Below are 17,108 nucleotides of genomic sequence, written 5' to 3'. Positions count from 1 at the left end.
GCTGCCACTGAGTTAAATGTTAATCTCATCCAAACACCCTCCAAGTTGACACATAAAATCACTCATCACAGGGGATTAATACCAACCTTTGCCCATTGAGGTATGGGAGCCCATGGATAAGTGGGTCTCCCTGCCCTTCCCTGCCCTGCCACCCCCAGCAGATTGTCTGGAAGGCGGTAATTCACGTGGCCTTGCCCAAGACCATCTTGTACCATTGAGTGGTTAGCTGTGCCGGTACTTCCGTGGAGCCCAGCTCGATGTCTCTCCTTCTTGCGCTCCCTCCTTCCCGTACTTAACTCCCCTTCCGCTTACTTTTACTTCTGTGGGATTACACCACCCAATGACAGCTCAGCACCTAAGCTTTTGCCTCAGGCTTCATTATCTAGGAACCTGGGCTACTATATATCTTATCAATTAGCAAACCCCTTCTTTTTTTTTTTTTTTAAAAGATTTTATTTATTTATTTGAGAGAGAGAGAATGAGAGAGAGAGCACATGAGAGGGGGGAGGGTCAGAGGGAGGAGCAGACTCCCTGCAGAGCAGGGAGCCCGATGCGGGACTCGATCCCGGGACTCCAGGATCATGACCTGAGCCGAAGGCAGTCGCTTAACCAACTGAGCCACCCAGGCACCCTAGCAAACCCCTTCTTACACCTGGTTAGAGCCAGAAGCCCCTTGTACAAAACGCGCCCTCCCCCCAACTTTGTATCTTGTGCAAATTTCAAGAACCTCCAGCTGCAAAGTTTCAGTTGATTCCCTTTAGCTAGTTAAAGACCTGTGGTAGCTTACATACCAAGCTTCCATGTCTGGAAACATTATTACCCCTTGCACATAGAATCTGAACTATAACTTCATCCGTCCAAATCAATCCTCTCTGTCTAGACAAAGCAATTTAACTTCTTGGTAGTTTACCAATTACAGAGCACTTATTTATTGGAGGATTCATAAATGTAGGGCATAGTGAAGGGTATGAAGAATAAAAGATACGATTTCTGTTCTCAAATTGCTTGCGGTCTACCGAGCCGTTTTGCTTTTTGTTCCCCCGTCATAGTAAGAATATATTGACCAAGTTAGACACATGAAATCTTCTTATAATAGTCTTTTATAAAGATGTTTCAAGATTCAAATGATTTTGTTAGAGCCCTAGAAAAATCTTGGTGGCGATGAGCCAGCCAGTGTAAAGCAGGCTTGGAGGCTGGTGAGGACAGAGACAGAGTAGGCACTGGTGAAAGACCCACTAGTGGGTTTAAGTAGCCTTTTCTTCTAGTTGCTCACTGACATTTTGAGGGGAATGGAAGAGGGTAGACCCACAGATATTACAAAAACCAGCAAGTAATCCATAGACAATGCTGGCTTTGAAATATATAGAATAACTATTTTTTTTAGTGGTAGATTAAGAATCTGAATTAAATCTTGTATAAGCCAGTGTTGAGATTCAGTTGCACCCTCCAAAGCCAAGGGAGACTTGCGAGATGGAGGAGAAGCCTGAGGCTACAGTTAGGCCGTGGAGCTTTCTAGCCTGGAATTCTCTAGCCGAGAATCCAAGCTAATAGCATAGTTGCTGAGAAGTCTTTGTCTTCCCATGACCCTACTTTGGTTTTAAGATACATCTCTCAGCCATTTTGTACTTTTTACCGTATTCTTGCATTTGTCCAAAAAAAAAAAAAATTAAAAAGATGCAGATAAACTCTCTTGAAATAAAGGATTGGACAGAAAACCTTTGTCAACAGTGTATTGTCTATATTACACACGTGCTACTTCAACATCTCTCTGAACTGTGAAAAATTACTATGAGATGTAATGTCTTCAGAAACACCCCCTTGTTCTAGTATGCCTTTCAATAATTGGTCTTGACCCTCACTCAGGCAAAACTCCCACTGACTTTCAATTGACTGAGCTGATTTGACTTGAATAAGGTCAGCTACAAATGGCCCCTTTCTACTCTACATTCCGATTGTGTGATGCAATGTGTCATAATGCAGCAATGATATGTATTGGCAATCTTATACTCGTGATTAATTGCTGGGAAAGTAATTTCTTTATAATTGCACTCGAATGCTTTCAGTGGCCTGACATCACAGGGACTCAGGCACACTGGCTCAGAATGGCCCTAAGCAGCTGATTTCACACTCCCTTCCCACCTCGAAATGAACCCAAGTCTTTGAAAATAATAGTAGCGGTTATCATTTCTTGAGTGCTGACTTTGTGCCAGGCACAGTGTAACCATTTCTGCACATCTCCTCTAATCTTAATAGCCCCATGAGGGAGACGCTAGAAGGTCGTGTGACTGTCCCATCGGGAGCCCGTTCGAGACCGCTCGTGGCTCAGTCAGTGTGCTTGCACCCTAAGTACCTTCTGCTCCTGTTTGTCACGTGACTGGGTTCTTTTCCCATCTTAGGTGTCTGCTCACATGTTGCCTCCTTGGGCAGGCCATCCTTGATCCGTGCCCAAAGCAAGCCTCCTGGCTCACTGGGTAAGCATCAGTGAGTGTATCAACTCTCTTTCCTTTACAGCATTTGGCACAATCTATACTTACCTTGTTCGGGATAGCATTGTGTTCCTTTACTGTCTCCCTCTGCCATGTCATTTCCACGAGGATGCAACTTTGTCCAAATTATTTATCACTGTAGTTCTGACATCCAGGACAGGGACCAGCCCTTCACAGATACTCAACCGCTATTCGTGGGATGCTCAAAGAGCCAGGTTAGCAGGGGCAAGGGCCTGGTGGGTGTGAAGGCCGGGCAGGGTATCCCAGGTATCCCAGCAGAAGAGGACAGGAGGGGGACTCTGCAAGGCAGACACCCTTCCAGCGCCGCACGCTTTTCTGGTGCTCGCCTCCTGCCTTGTTCTCTCCTTTTTCCTCCAGGCTTACTCCCGGCCCACCCCATACTTCGTGAGCATTTTCTTGCCTTAGAGCAGAAATACTTCCCCTGTGCATGATGTTGAAGCTGACTTCGCTTGTCTCATGACTGATAGGTACTAGTATTTGCTTTGCAGGATAACTGCGAACACTGGACAGTCCAGGAAATCCAAGGAGACAGCTCACCAAGAAGACTTTAGCATCTTGGAGGCTGGGCTGAGGTGGGGGGTGCACTTGACTCAGATGTCCACTGACCACACACCTTGAAAGGTGACACGGCTCATTACCAGCAGGTTTTCTTGGTGAGAAGTGACGAGGCCCTAATGCCTCAGTGTGAGCCCACTGGCTTGGGACTACTGGCTGTTTCTACCTCGGTAGGAAACCGGGTATTAGACACAATGCTGTTTTAGCCCCCCACGTGGGAGGGAGATGGAAGGGGCCGCCAGCATCTGCAGGCCTGGCTTGCTCTGCCCTCCCGCGGGCACAAAGAGCAGGGGCCCCCGCCTGGCCAGGAGCCTCCAGGAAGCACACAGCACGCTCGTCCTCCAGGTTCAGAAGGCAACCTCGCAGCCTTCAAAGCGCCTGACATGCTTTCAAGTTAGCTGCTACAAAGGCAAATGCAAACAGAGCGCATTTTGGAGGCGTTCTGTCAGTCAGCTTTCAATCTGTATGTTCTTCCAGACACTCCTTCTCCTGCCTGATTTATTTCATATTAAAAGGGCTGTCAGTCTGTAACACAAGAACAGGTGGGGAGAAAGTGAGTGATGTTTACCAAGTGAGTTTGGGGTTGTTGTTTGTTATTGTTAGGAATAACAGCGCCCCCATCTCTGGCCGTACTCCTGACTCGCCCTCCACGGCTCTCCCGGTCCCTGCTTGCCTTTCTGTGCAGGGATCGGCACATCAGAGGTATGAATGCCACGTACTAGGCCCATTTACATTAGAAACGTATTTTGTGAGGCTGTGGCAGACCCTTTTTTATTATCCATCAAATATATCTCTTTTTACCATCTGATGGCTTGGCAACAGGACCATTCTTCTTTCAAATAAAATAAATGTGCCTGCAGTGTGGCGGAATATTCCACGTTGAAGAGGCTTTGCCCTGGCTAATGTGTGCTGCATTCTGTGGGCTTCATTACAACGGGACACTAAGGATGCAATAGACAGTTCCCGATGGGATCGCTTTATGGTACCAGCTGCATTATTTTTTTCTGTTAGGATATTGATTATTGCCTTCTCCTGTCATTTGGGCCAGCTTTTCTTACTTTTATCTGCTATTTTGGCCTATAAATAGAATTGCTCCATCATTCTGTGCTATTAATTTCTCACTACTCTTGAAGGTGCCTGATTCTTAGAGAACTAATCAAAGCCATCTCACACCTGCCATGTGAAAACTCCCAAATTACAAAGTAGCCAGAAATCAGATCATCTCCACGCACAGGGTCTAAATTAGAGCTCTGTTTTGAGCATGTGTGAGAATTTTGGACAAGCAAACTCCTGGGCTCCTACTCCAGACATGCAGAAGAAGTGAGGTGAGGCTCAGGAATCTGCATTTTAAATAATCTCTCAGGTAATGTGCGGGAAAGGCTTGAGGTGGTATATGGTCAGCTGGGGAGTGATCAGAGGTTGGCAGGAGGCCATGGGCTCTGCCCCAGGCATTTCTCTGTGGTGCAGCTGACCAGGCTGCATTTCCTCTCTCCAGCCTTCCTCCAGGACCCACCTTTTTCGGCTCTGCTCTCAAGGAATATTCTAGAGAAGAAAAATCACTGAAGAGAAAGGCCCAAATCTGAAATGGCATTAATACTACTCTCTCCTTTACAAAAGAATTAAGCACGTACTACAATTTTGTGATGAAGAGACAGGAAGGAGAGGAGAGGGCAAAGAAAACTCTTCTAGAATAAAAATATATGCAAAGTACTGCTTAGTAACAGAGCCCTCCCGAGGCCCAAGGAAAATGCTGCCTTCAGGGAAGCAACAGACCATCTCCTTGAGGTTGAGTCACCGGGAGAATCCTTCGGGGCATCCAGGGAGGCTGCCAGGGGAGGGGCTTTCTCTGGGTTTGCAGCACCACACACCTGTTTTCGGGAACATGTGCTAAAATGTGGCTCCTGAAGAGGATTGGGCAGCTCTGTGAGGACCCCCTGGGACTTGGGAAGAAAATTCATGGAGCACCTGCAATGAAATGAATTATGTTAAAAACAAGGATAATAAATACTCAGCCTGATCAATTCCTAATTGTTTTACCATATTTGACTGTTCTGTGTGCTCTCGAGGTTGTTTACTTCTATTGTATCAGGATGGTGGAAATCCTGGGCAATGGTGGGCCACTCCAGTTCAGTGACATTGGCTTGAAGGTGACCATGGTAGGCATATTTACGCCACAGAAATCAGCAAATAGTGCAAATCAGCGCTTGATTTTTTGTTTTGTTGACTATGTAGACTTAAGGAAGTGAAGGAGAAAATGCTAATGCTGCAGATTAAACATAAAAGTGTGTCATGTGTATGGCTGCTACATTGTGACTAGCACCAAAAATGTGAGGAAATATCCTTCTAGTGTTCAAAAACCATTATCTGATTCAGCAAAGAAGTCACTCATGTCACTGACGAACGCATGTAGTTCTGACATATGTCTTCGTTTTTCACTTTTGTCCTACTCATTAATGTAAATGAAAGTATCAACCACTCTTTAGGGTAGATCTACACTCGCTCATCACATGCAACCTAGGATGGTTAGGGATACCAGAGTTCATAAAAAATTGGCAAAAACCTTCTGAGTATGTGAAATTATAATAAGGTTTTATTTTATTTGTAAATTTTGTGCTATGCCCCCTTCAGATGAGTAAAGTTTATAAGAAACCCGTGTACCCATATATACAAGCAGCCTCCCACCCCTACCCCCCCACTCCTGTGCAGAGAGCTGGTTGTTAAACATTCACCAGCACATCATTGCCCTAAGTTCCTTTACAAATATAAACGAGTGAATTCTTCCTTGGGAACCCCAAGTAGGAAGGCTCGTTCGGAGGCAGTCTTATCTCATCTACTGGATTCTGTGCTTCTTGAGTAAAGAGCCCATCTCCAATTCAGTCCTTTATCTACTGTGTTGCCTAACATAGAGCCTGTATTCAGTAAGCGCTCAAAAATGTGGATGAAGAGCATATCTCAATACAAGCATGCCGGCTAATGGTTAGTTGCATAAGATACCCATGGTCAGAAGAAAACACGGGAAGAGCCGAGGGTGGGGCACAGACATGTCGACTCCACTGTCCACCATAGTTCAAGACTAGCAGTTAGGATGAAATCGCTGTTTTACTTGCAAGAAGCTCTCCGATCGTTCACAAGCGTTGGTGGCTGAGCTTGGCTCTCTGTCCCTCAACCATCTTCTCTGCTTATGGTGCAGTCTTTGGAAGCCACCTTATTTAAGGTACGAGGTATCGATGCGGTGGGGCATGGCAAAGAATGCAGCTGGAATGAGGAAGGAGGGGATAAGGGATGAGGAGAAGGCGAGATCAGACTAGCTCTACAATTATACGGGCGCGCATGATAGCTTTGCTAGGTGTGGCAGGGACTGTGCTGCATCTTCTTCAAACAGTATTTTATTTAAACCTCACGACTGGCTTTGTGAAGTCACAGTACCAATCCACCTTACACTTTTGACAGTTGAGGCTCAGCGAGGTTAAATAACCTAACCAGTCGGTAGCAGAGCTGGGATGCTGGAGACTCTACTGGCCGGGCAGGCTCTCAGACAGAATGAGGTGTGGCAATAGCATGGGACCATCTCTTCTCACGCCTCCTGGTGCCCTGGCCATGGGTAATGTTTGGGATTGTATTTTGGTGTTTATGAGTCTGCCCCAAGAGAACATTTGGGCTTTTGGGGAGCGGCTTCTCGAGTCACCGGCACATTGGGAACTTTGCTGGAGCAAGAGAGGTTGCTACAGGGCTCTGCTGCTCTGGGCTGGGAATTTGCCTGGCTTCTTTCACGCAGGTCAAGTCCTCAGGCCTTGGAGGAGGAGGGGCTCATGAGGAAGCCTGTTGCGTGCCAAGTTCATGCTTAAAGCACCCTAGGGAGGGACACTCCAGAACACGCCTCAAGCAGCTTGTTCTACTGTTTCATAATTTTTACTTCCAGGAATTTCTAATTTACATCTGTCCTGAGTTTCTCACCAGATTTTAGTACATTTCCCATACCAAGGGTGTCCTGTTAACAGGGAATTCACATAGCAGTAGTCTTTGGGGACATGATGGGTCTCGGGTTCTGAGACGTTCTCAAGTTGTGTTCTCAGAGGAAGCTGCCAGCTTCCAGGCACTAGTTTTCATGCAAGCCAGGCCAGAAAGTGTCGGTGTGTGAGTAGCCCACCATCTGAATGGGTGGCCACTTCTCAACACCTGGGTCTAGTTGCGGTGCATTTGCTAATTCCGCACAAAGGCCTGTGATGTGGGCTGTAGTAACGTGTCTCACGAACAGCACGCTCGACAGTAATGTGAAGGTAACATGCCATATTCCGTAGGAATTCTGCTGGCGTCTAGCTAGCAGGCCTTAATGCCCACTTATTGTCAAGTGTCTAGGAACCACTTTATCGCCCACAAATTGCCAAAGCGATTTCCCCCTGTGTGAGTACGAACGTTGTGCGTGCCATTTAATGAGGTCCTTGTGAACTCAGGAACCCTAGTAAATATAAAGTTCGTATAAAGTCCCAGGTCATAAATCAAGCAACGATTGCAAATGACCTTACTGTCTAAAGGTCAGATGTGCTTGGTCCCATCAAAGGACTTTGATCTTCTGTAGTGTCCAAGGACGTGGCAACTCTTTGTTCCAGTGGCCTCATTTCAAGGGTTTCTTCAGCGTGTGCATTTCCTGAGATCTACCAGGAGCTCCCAAGTTCCCTCAGCTGGCCATTTGTTGCATTTCTGTCCCGACAGCCCCTCACAGGGGCAGTCACGTTCACCTCTCCTGTTCACGGAATTTTTCCTCTGGGACACTTGTGAATACTAAGTGAACAGGGCTATTTGAACCCACCCCACTTAGAATCTAAACTCCTGTCGCTATAGTTTCGGCTAGATTTAAGATCAAAGGCAGAGGTAAAAGTCGGTGTAGCAATGCAAAGCATTAATCTCCTATGTCAGTTGTGTTCACTGTTGCTTTTTTAAAAAATATGTCAGTAGCTTGACATATTATTCATTTATTTGCAATCGGAAGAATTTCCTTTGCTTCGTGCCACACATTTAACCCACGCACCATTGTGGGACTTTTCTGTTGTCATCGTCGTTGTTTTTATCAAAGGTCATCTCCATATGAAAACTAAGCCCAACAGAGTAAATGCCATGCACCACACCCCTCGCTCTCCTTTATCCTTTTGATACCATTTTCCCTGTGATGTAACTGAGTGATTTTGCAGCAGAAAGCTCCAAAAATTAAACCTGAACTTTCCAAATAGCTCCCTAATAACCGTTGCCCAAATCAATGGGGCTCCATGAATATTTTGACACAGTTTAAATGGGTTTGTATCCTCACCACTGAGATCGGGTGATTTAGCCTGTCAGGCTGCAAATGTGGAAATATCACCTCTCACTGAGCAAAGTCCAATATCTCATTAGAAATGAAAATAGAAGAGAAGGGGAGCACAAATGCTGTCAGTGGCGGTGAGGAAAGAAATTAAACCTCCGGAGGCCTGTATATCTTATACAAAAGATTATGCACTGCCAGGCTATATAAATCATGCCAGGGCTCTGGGGCCGCAATGGACTAGAAAATAAAAAACCATAAAAGTGTCATATTGAAATACAGTCGCCGAGAATTCTTTTATGATGAGTCTAAATTCGCCTGACATTCTCGCAAATTCAGGGGCCTGCTCGGGTTGTTTATGCCCGGCCTTTCTCTGTCAGTCACGAAGTCCCAGTTTCCACAGCAAATTATTCTAAACAGGGCTTATTATCAAGGCATAAAAAAGTTAAAACACAGATGGCTGGAGAGTTCCTGTTTAATTTAAATGCCCTGTGGCCCACATCAATGTGAGTCTGTCTTGTCCTAGATTTACTATCGATAAATTGGCTGCACTTATTAGATGGCAGAGCCCTAAGATGTTGGTGGGGAGTATTTCAAATAGAATTAACATGAAGAGATGCAGAGCTGTATCCTGTCATCTGTGAAATATGGAGAAGGACAAGCCGTACATAAACAGGTATGACCACTCGTACCCGGGTCGACGTGGGCTGGCGTGACTCTACCAGGAGGGAGAGGAGTTATATCCGTTATGGGAATTAATTACAGACATGGGCTTAATTACTGGTGCTGTTTTCTCCCTGGGTTAAAAAAATTTTTTTTTTTTTTTTTAAATAAATGATCAGCATATCCAAGCAGAGGGTGATCCACATTTTCAGAGCAAATAAAGGAGGTTTGGGCCCGGAGAACCAAACAGGGTCTCTATGAGCATTTTATGTGGAATGACACAATGCCAGTTTGTGAAAATATGGGCCGGCTCTCTCCTTGGCTGATTTATCTTGTGGCCTTGCTTGTACATCAGCCAGTCAGTTGGCAACATTTGCTGGGTCCTTGTTGTGCTCAGGGCATTGTGGTGGGCGGCTGGGAAGGTTGAAAAGATGCAGGGAAGCCTCTATGCCAGAGGCCAACCATTAGAGCCCAGGGGACCTGAACTAGGCACCCTGAGGAACGGGATCCTGGGCGCACCGAAAGTTGCCACCAAGTGTCTCCTTTCTGTGCGAGGACACCTGCATCGTGGAGAACTGGGGCGCCTTAACCATCAACAGGAGTGGGTGGGAGCCGGACAGATCTGGGTTCGAGAACTGGCATTTCCTTTTAGTAGGCGTGTGTCTGTGGGTCCGTGGTAAAGTCCATGCTTTCTTTAATCTTTGATTTCTCTAAGAAGAAGAGAATAATCTGACCGGCCTCAGGGGGTGTATATAAGAATCGAATGAGAGGACATATGTGGGGACCTGGCATGATGCCTGGCATATTGTCAGTGCTCAGCTCGGCAACCACGTGGCAAGCTAAACTAGCACCTGTCACTCTGACCCTGGAGTTACGGAGAGCTTTTGTGACCCACTGAAGTAGCCAGTTAAATATCCAGTTAGAATGAGGGACTGATGTCGTTCCTCGTGCCCTTCGATCAGTATTGCTCAGTTTCCTTCTTGGAGGGCTATGAAGGGCCCACCCATCTGTACCCCAAATCAAACACCTCCTTCTTCCCTCCACACAAAAAAGATTATCTCCCTTTCAGAAGTGAGAGCACGTTCTAACATCTGGGACAGAACCTCTCCAGAGGAGGTGGCTCACTCCAGTCACGTGGCCTGATCTGCTGCCATCACTAAAGGTTATTAGGTGACTCTACTGGAACTTCTTCTGGACCCTGCTAGGACTTCACGTTCCATTTGGAGAAATCCCAGTTTAAATAGACTTCATGGCAATTCACTTCAGTCAACCCTATTGAAGACAAGGGTTCTACCTGCTATTTGTACTGGAGTCCAAGGTGAACTCTCACCTCATTATCCCCCCGAGACTGAGTACTGCAAAATGTCAAGCAGAACATGGTGCACTGGTTCCCGGTGCCAGGGGAGGGCTCCCACTCCGTGGATAGCAAAGACCATCACGATGCCAACCACCAGGATAGAAGTCCAAACACTTCTGCCCGCTGCATCTTGGTATCAGAGTCGCCAAGGAAAACACACCACAGTGCAGCAGTGCGGATGGAACAACCCTCCTGCTCATACCTAGAGAGAAGAGACAGAGCAAAATCAGCTCCAGTCATGTGCCTCAGTCCCTCACGGCTACAATGGCTAGCGGGCCACTCACAGCTGATGCAAGGCAATTGTCCTACCTGTCCGTCTCATGCTACAGCAGAAGGACCCTGATCCTATTCCTGTGTAGTCAGAAATACTGAAACAAACACTCATTGAGCCTGAAACAGGGAAAGATATTTCTACCCATGGCGATAAGCCCGGTGCAGGCTGTGTGGGCTCCTTATCTCCAGGTAAGGAGGTGTTCCAGGCCCATGACCTATTCTTCTGTGGCCCGGGGTGGAAAGACTACATGCATGAGGCTGCCATTACCAACGCAAAATAATGGTGGGCTTCTCCCTACCTGAGATGAAGGAGAAATGCTCCAGAAATGTTTCCCAAAAACAAAAGGGTCGAAGACAAGCTTACCAGTTGCAGCCTGTGGCTTTATTACTCACCTGTGTGGTCTGACTCTGGGTGGGGGAGGCGGGGGAGGGGGCAGAAAGCAGACCAAGGAGGAAACCTGCGGCATGAGCTGCTCCTCTCCTTCAGGTTTGCTTTGCAGGCTTGGCCCCGGAAACTCCAGCTCCACTTAACATTTTTCCTGGCTCTAAGGAAAGAAAGCAACTCAGCCGATGCTTGGCTAACTGTGGGCAATCAAAGACTCCTGAATCTTCACTTATTTTTTTTTTTTTTAAAGATTCATTTATTTTTTAGAGAGCGAGCGAGAGAGAAACAGCATGAGAGGGGAGAGGGTCAGAGGGAGAAGCAGGCTCCCCGCTGAGCCGGGAGCCCGACGTGGGACTCGATCCCAGGACCCTGGGATCATGACCCAAGCCGAAGGCAGACGCTTAACCATCTGAGCCACCCAGGCGCCCCTGAATCTTCACTTATAAGATTCACCCTAGTTCATGCCTCCACATGTCTTTGCCTTCTGGAAAGTCAGCTTTCCTCAGAATTTGAAACTTGGCTTTGGTCAAAGAACTTTGAAATTGAACATGATATCTTAAGATTGGTAACCCAGTGGGCGTCAAGACCATATTTGTTTCTTGCCCAGCACTTTTCAGTGGAGGAGGGATGAATGCGGAAGGGTGGAGAGGAATATCAAGGTCTGCATGGGGTGTTCTGCTCCCCACCCCCCACCCCCTACACACATTCATACTATGTTACCTGCCTTTCACCTTTTCTTTCGGCCTTCAGGCCCACTGGTTCATCACTGTGAGGGACTGCCTGGAAATTAGGCCTCCTGGCTTTTCCGTGTTGCCGCTACCTGGGTGGGACTGCGGGGCAAGGCGCTAGTGGGTTTACTCTTGAGGTAGACGCTCTTGTCCACTGTCCAGATCCTCCTCCAGGACCCAGGTATAATTCCCCACTGCCAGGAGCTCTGCCTCCTGGTGCCTTACAGCTGAATCCCTGCCCAAGAATTGCCTTTGGCCAAAGAGGGCTGCCTTGCCCAAAGTTATGACCCGTCCTCGGAGGCATCTTGCATCCAATGACTTGCCAGTGCGGGGAGCTTAAAGACCCCACACTCTTGCCTCTGAAGGGCTACCTGTGGGCCTGGCTGAGGTGTCTGTTGTGACCATAGCACAGCTTAACCTCTTCTTCTGCCCAGTCCTGATTCCCCTGTGCACCCACAGGTGTGGTTCCTGAGTCCACTCTCCAAATCTCCTCCTGCATACAATCTCAACTCAGAGCCTGCTTCCCAGAGAACCTGATCTGTGACAACTCTCCCAAGGTCTCCTGGGAGGAGGAGTTCTGCAATTTGAGAGGGAGAAAATGCAATGACAAGTCATCAGTGATGTAAATTCAATATTCAGACCCTGTGGCTAACTTCCCCTCCCTCTTTCCTAGGTGGGTAGGTGGGTGGGGGGAATATCGTTATAGTTACAATTAGAATAAAGTATGTGCTAATGAGGTGGTTGATCCATATTTCTTTTGCTAGAGGGTCATCACCATCTGAAAAGACCATATCTGTCAAATCCTAAAGGCTTTGATATATTCTTAGGCAAATTTCCATGTTTTGGGGCAATCTAAATATAAATCTGTGGGGAGGCCTGAGGCCTGGTTTATGAGTAGGTGATTAGTAGATCACCTAATGTATGTGATTTAAATTAAATGGTACAATCCTCTTGCATTATGTCTAAAATTTCAATGAAGTTCTGATATTTGAGTTTTGAAAAATTAATAGTCTCTTATCAATATAAAAAATAGGAGATTAATACCTCATCAACTCTTAGTTGTCAACTAGCTTAAAGCAAGGCTAGTACTTGGAGTGGAGGATGTGGGTGTGCAGGTACAAGAGGGTATAAGGTGAGGTGAGGGAAGCAAAGACAAGGTATATTTTATGGTTTCTAGCTTATATACACTTTATATTTTAAAGAAACAATTGATTATTTTCATCATCATAAATTTATTATTACAGTTACCTTCTATTTTTGGTACGTGTTTCTGGTCTTCTATTTATGGGTAGTGATAGGAAGTTTTCTTTAAAAATAAATTTAAATACAAAATGAATCTATTTAAATAAAATATCTACTAGTACAAGTGGCCTGCAGATATTGTAAAAAAAAAAAAAAACCACAGTGGTGGTATGTGAATAATGACAGTTTAGTTGTAAAATCTGTAGGTGCAAGGTGCTAAAGAAAATTAGAGAAAAGAGATCATTACCTAGCACATTGTGGGAGCCTAGCAAATATTAAATAGAATCCCGAATGACACCATACAGAATTCATGTCAAATTGTTAAAACTGCTTAAATTTTTGTTGGTGTTTTTGATATGCACCCTCCTCCCCCACCATCGCATAGTGTGCAAAATTGTTTTAGGGCTTTTAGCTCTAGCACATTTACACTGTCTATGAAATTTTATTACTTATCATGCCTGTGGTATTACTGCTCATTAATTACATACCCAACATGTATCAGGTATCAGTAAAGCTCATTAATTAAACATAAAAGCTAGAGGATTTACAGAGAATTTGGGAAAAAAAAAAATTCCTCAGTCTGGAAGACTTCCAGACTAAATATAGAAACTTGAGACAATTGGTGGTTTTCAAACTTTGCAGACACAGAACATTCTGTTCGAATAAATCTTCCCAGGAAGCCCAGAGTAACAAGGAGAAAACTACACAGAACTGCTTGGTGGGTGGGGGTGCTGGGGACATAGGAGTCCTTCTGTGCAGCCCCAGCAAACTGTCCCCACCCTTGAGGCTCACAGAGTGTGGCGCTCTGTTTGAAAACCTCTGACCTGGAACAGTTTTCTTTCCCGTTCTGTCTGCACCTGTCATTCTGTGTCCCCAGCATGGTCAAGGGGAATTTATTTTACCCTATGATGCAGTAACCCTATATTCTCTCTGAGAGTACGACAGGCATGTTTTGTCCAAGAGACAAAATACATAAGTAAATAAGAAAACATCTGGATTGATAGGAGAAACAAACAACCGCCTAGACCGTAAGCTCCATGCAGGGCCCAGCTGCCGGCTTGTTGGCTGCTGCAGGGCCCCGGCATCTGGCAGGACTCCTGAGGCCCACAGGCGGCTCAGACGCAAGAACCCCGCCGAGAGAAAAGTCAGGGAAGGGTACATTTTGAGGAACGGAGTTAACGGGTCAAAAGTGTGCACATTTTCAGGACTTTGAGCAAGGAGTTATCAGACAGAGCAGTGGGGGCTGGGGGCCAGGCCAAGGTAATCTAGACGGAGGGAGCCCCGAAGGCCGTGGTGCTTGGTTGGGGGGAAAGGAGTGGTGATGAAATAGGAAAGAAAATGTGAGTCCACGACACTCAGGAAAGAAACAGGAGTGGTGATGGGTGGGGTTTGGGGACCCAAAAGACTTGGACTACAAATGATTTTTGTCTCCATTGCAAAGCCTCTGTGTGAAGGGTTGGAAAGGTCATAATAATTTTTCGAGAAGTGGGTCAGAAGTTTAGCTCACGGGGTAAGGGGAGAGCTGCCTTGGAAGACATAACTCAGCGGCCTCCAGCTGTGTGGGGCGCACACCGTCATCCAGATGGAAACGAGGCACCTTGGCGACGGGCAGTTGCCCTGCTGAGCTCCCCAGCCAGAGCTGGGACAGGACACATAAAGAAGCGTCCTCACGTCATTCGTGTACAAACTCTCCTCCCTCCACCCTGCCACTCCTCCCTTCACCCCTCTGAGCCATCCCACCAGGCACTGGGTGGCTGCCACCTCTTCCCCAAGCTTTCCCAGACAACCCAGCCCTTAGAAAGCTCATCCACGGGTGCCTGGGTGGCTCAGATGGTTAAGCATCTGGCTTCGGCTCAGGTCATGATCCCAGGGTCCTGGGATCGAGCCCCCCATCGGGCTCCTGGCTCAGCAGGGAGCCTGCTTCTCCTTCTCTCTGCCTCTCTCCCTGCTCATGCTCTCTCTCTGTATCTCTGTGTCTCAAATGAATAAATAAAATCTTTTAAAAAAAAGAAAGCACATCCAGCACTGAACACTTCTAGTCCTCGTGGCCTGAGAGATTTATCGACACCTGTCCCGGCCTGTGTGCCTCAGTGGATGTGTTCACGGGCTGTCTCCCTGCCTGGATGGAAAGGACCTTGAGGGGAGGATCTTCTATTTCTTTACACTTTCCATATGACTTTCTCCCAGACCTCTCATGGGGCAGGTAACAAGGCCTGGCTGGTTGAACAACACTGATAAATAGCACAGCTTCCAGAATGCTCCATTTCCAGGCCACGTCTGTCTGTACTGTTTTTTGGACTGTCCAGCCCATGAAGGCCTCCAGACCAGGTCTTGGTACATCTGTGCAGCCTTAACCGTTCCTGCAGACAGAGGGAGGAACATCACTTCCTAACACAGGAGAGCTGGGGTTAGCCGAGCTCTGGGAGAAAGGCATGTTTGGGGCTTTTCCTGACTCCTGGTTCTGGGGTTTGGTTTCAACAGTTTCCTTCCATCTAGACTCCTATAGCCCTCGCAGCAACAGAGATTTATGCAATTCACTCTCAAAATAACAATGGCTGGGGCCCACGGGAGCCTGGGTCCTCTTACTGGTAGGAAGAGAATTTGCCTCTTGACCTGCTAAACACATGAAGGGCTGAGGTCCTAAGACAAGGTGATTTCCTTGAGCACAGCACCATGTGAGGAATCGCTCTGGGACATGGTGAGACTCCCGAACTCAAGGCAGCAACAGCAGGGAGAAAATTTTCTGCGCCAGGGTTACCCCAATTAGCTACCAATGGGCATTTGAGATTTCTTCAGGAGGAACGGTGTCCCCCGGGCCCTGGAAGGTCTTCCCAAAGCTGCCTGCGATGACTGGGGGGAGGGTACAGATCTCCTCCCACTGTTGGCCTGTGGTTTTCTTCTCTACCTCCACCCGAGCTCTTTTCCCAGGACACAGTGTCCTTCCCCGCGTCTGTCCACCAAAGCAGAGGGGGCTGCGCTCAGAAGACCTCCGCTTTCACCGAGCAAGGCACCCATGGGGCAAAAATGAATGTTCCACGAGGAATGAGAGAGCAGAAGGCTTTATCTCTTCGAGCAAAAAGAACAAATTTAGGAATAAGAAAGCTGGGGCTGGATTACCCTTGAGACTTAATGACCAGAACTAAGATCTGGAGTGTCTACCGAGGGTTTTCATCACCTTGCCTGACAGTCGGATGCCTCTCAGTTCAAGGAGGCCACTGAAGTGAAACTGAAGGCTGTTTTTCACTCATGTCTCATTGGAAGCTGGCGGCCCGCTCACCTGCTCCACTTGGCTGCGTCTTGCCTGCCTCTCTGCTCAAACACCATCTTGACTTGGCAGCACTACAAGACAGAATAAAAACATACACTTCTACCCAAATTCCTGTCTCCTCTCATTTACACAGAAGATTAAATGATTTCTTGCTTTGTCTTTTACTATAAGGATTCTTACTGCCTTATTCCTGTTCCGTCTACATCAACTGGGGGAAAAGAGTTATCAAGTAACTAAGATGTCACAACAGTTCTCACAATGAAGTATTGTTCCCATTTCACAGATAAGGAGAGTTACCAATATAACATCCATCCACCCATCTCCACCCCAAAAATGTCCCCTGAGTGTCTGTTTTGAGCCAAGCAAAGTGCTACTTGCTTTGGACTCCAAATCCAGAGCTCTTTCTACCTTATTAGAGATTATCTCAGTAATATCCTCCTTGATTAAGAGGAGCTGGGTTCATTCAACAAATACTTTTGAGGCACCTCCAATGTGCTGGCACATTTTTTTTTTCAGTTTATTTTCTTTTTTTTTTTAAATTTTATTATGTTATGTTAATCACCATACATTACATCATTAGTTTTTGTTGTAGTGTTCCATGATTCATTGTTTGTGTGTAACACCCAGTGCTCCATTCAATACGTGCCCTCCTTAATACCCATCACCAGACTAACCCATCCCCCCACCCCCCTCCCCTCTAGAACCCTCAGTTTGTTTCTAGAGTCCATAGTCTCTCATGGTTCGTCTCCCCCTCCGATTTCCCCCCCTTCATTTTACCCTTCTTACTATCTTTAAAAGAAAAAAAGAAAAAACGTTTATTTTTTTAGTAATCTCTAC

At 46.6% G+C, this 17,108-nt stretch overlaps 1 long non-coding RNA gene across 31 annotated transcripts in view; it reads left to right on the top strand.

Annotated features, from left to right (window-relative positions):
- The window catches only part of LOC115940325 (uncharacterized), a 134,420-nt gene that overhangs the window by 69,506 nt on the left and 47,806 nt on the right, over positions 1 to 17,108 (top strand). For 19 of the 31 annotated variants that reach the window (XR_014139281.1, XR_014139280.1, XR_014139270.1 and 16 more), the window contains 2 exons: positions 8,882 to 9,031; positions 10,088 to 14,178. The exons of 9 other annotated variants lie outside the window; for them this stretch is intronic. This is a non-coding gene — a long non-coding RNA (uncharacterized LOC115940325). Of the gene's footprint in view, positions 1 to 2,995; positions 5,785 to 8,881; positions 9,032 to 10,087; positions 14,179 to 17,108 lie in introns of those variants that run through there. 3 more of the 31 variants (XR_014139253.1, XR_014139260.1, XR_014139276.1) reach the window with 3 other exon arrangements.

This window comes from Leptonychotes weddellii, chromosome 12 (genome assembly GCF_054177405.1).
Source record: "Leptonychotes weddellii isolate Sample4059 chromosome 12, ASM5417740v2, whole genome shotgun sequence".
Taxonomy (NCBI): domain Eukaryota; kingdom Metazoa; phylum Chordata; class Mammalia; order Carnivora; family Phocidae; genus Leptonychotes; species Leptonychotes weddellii.
The sequence above is the reverse complement of the archived record's forward strand: the minus strand, read 5'-3'. Positions and strand labels throughout refer to the sequence as shown.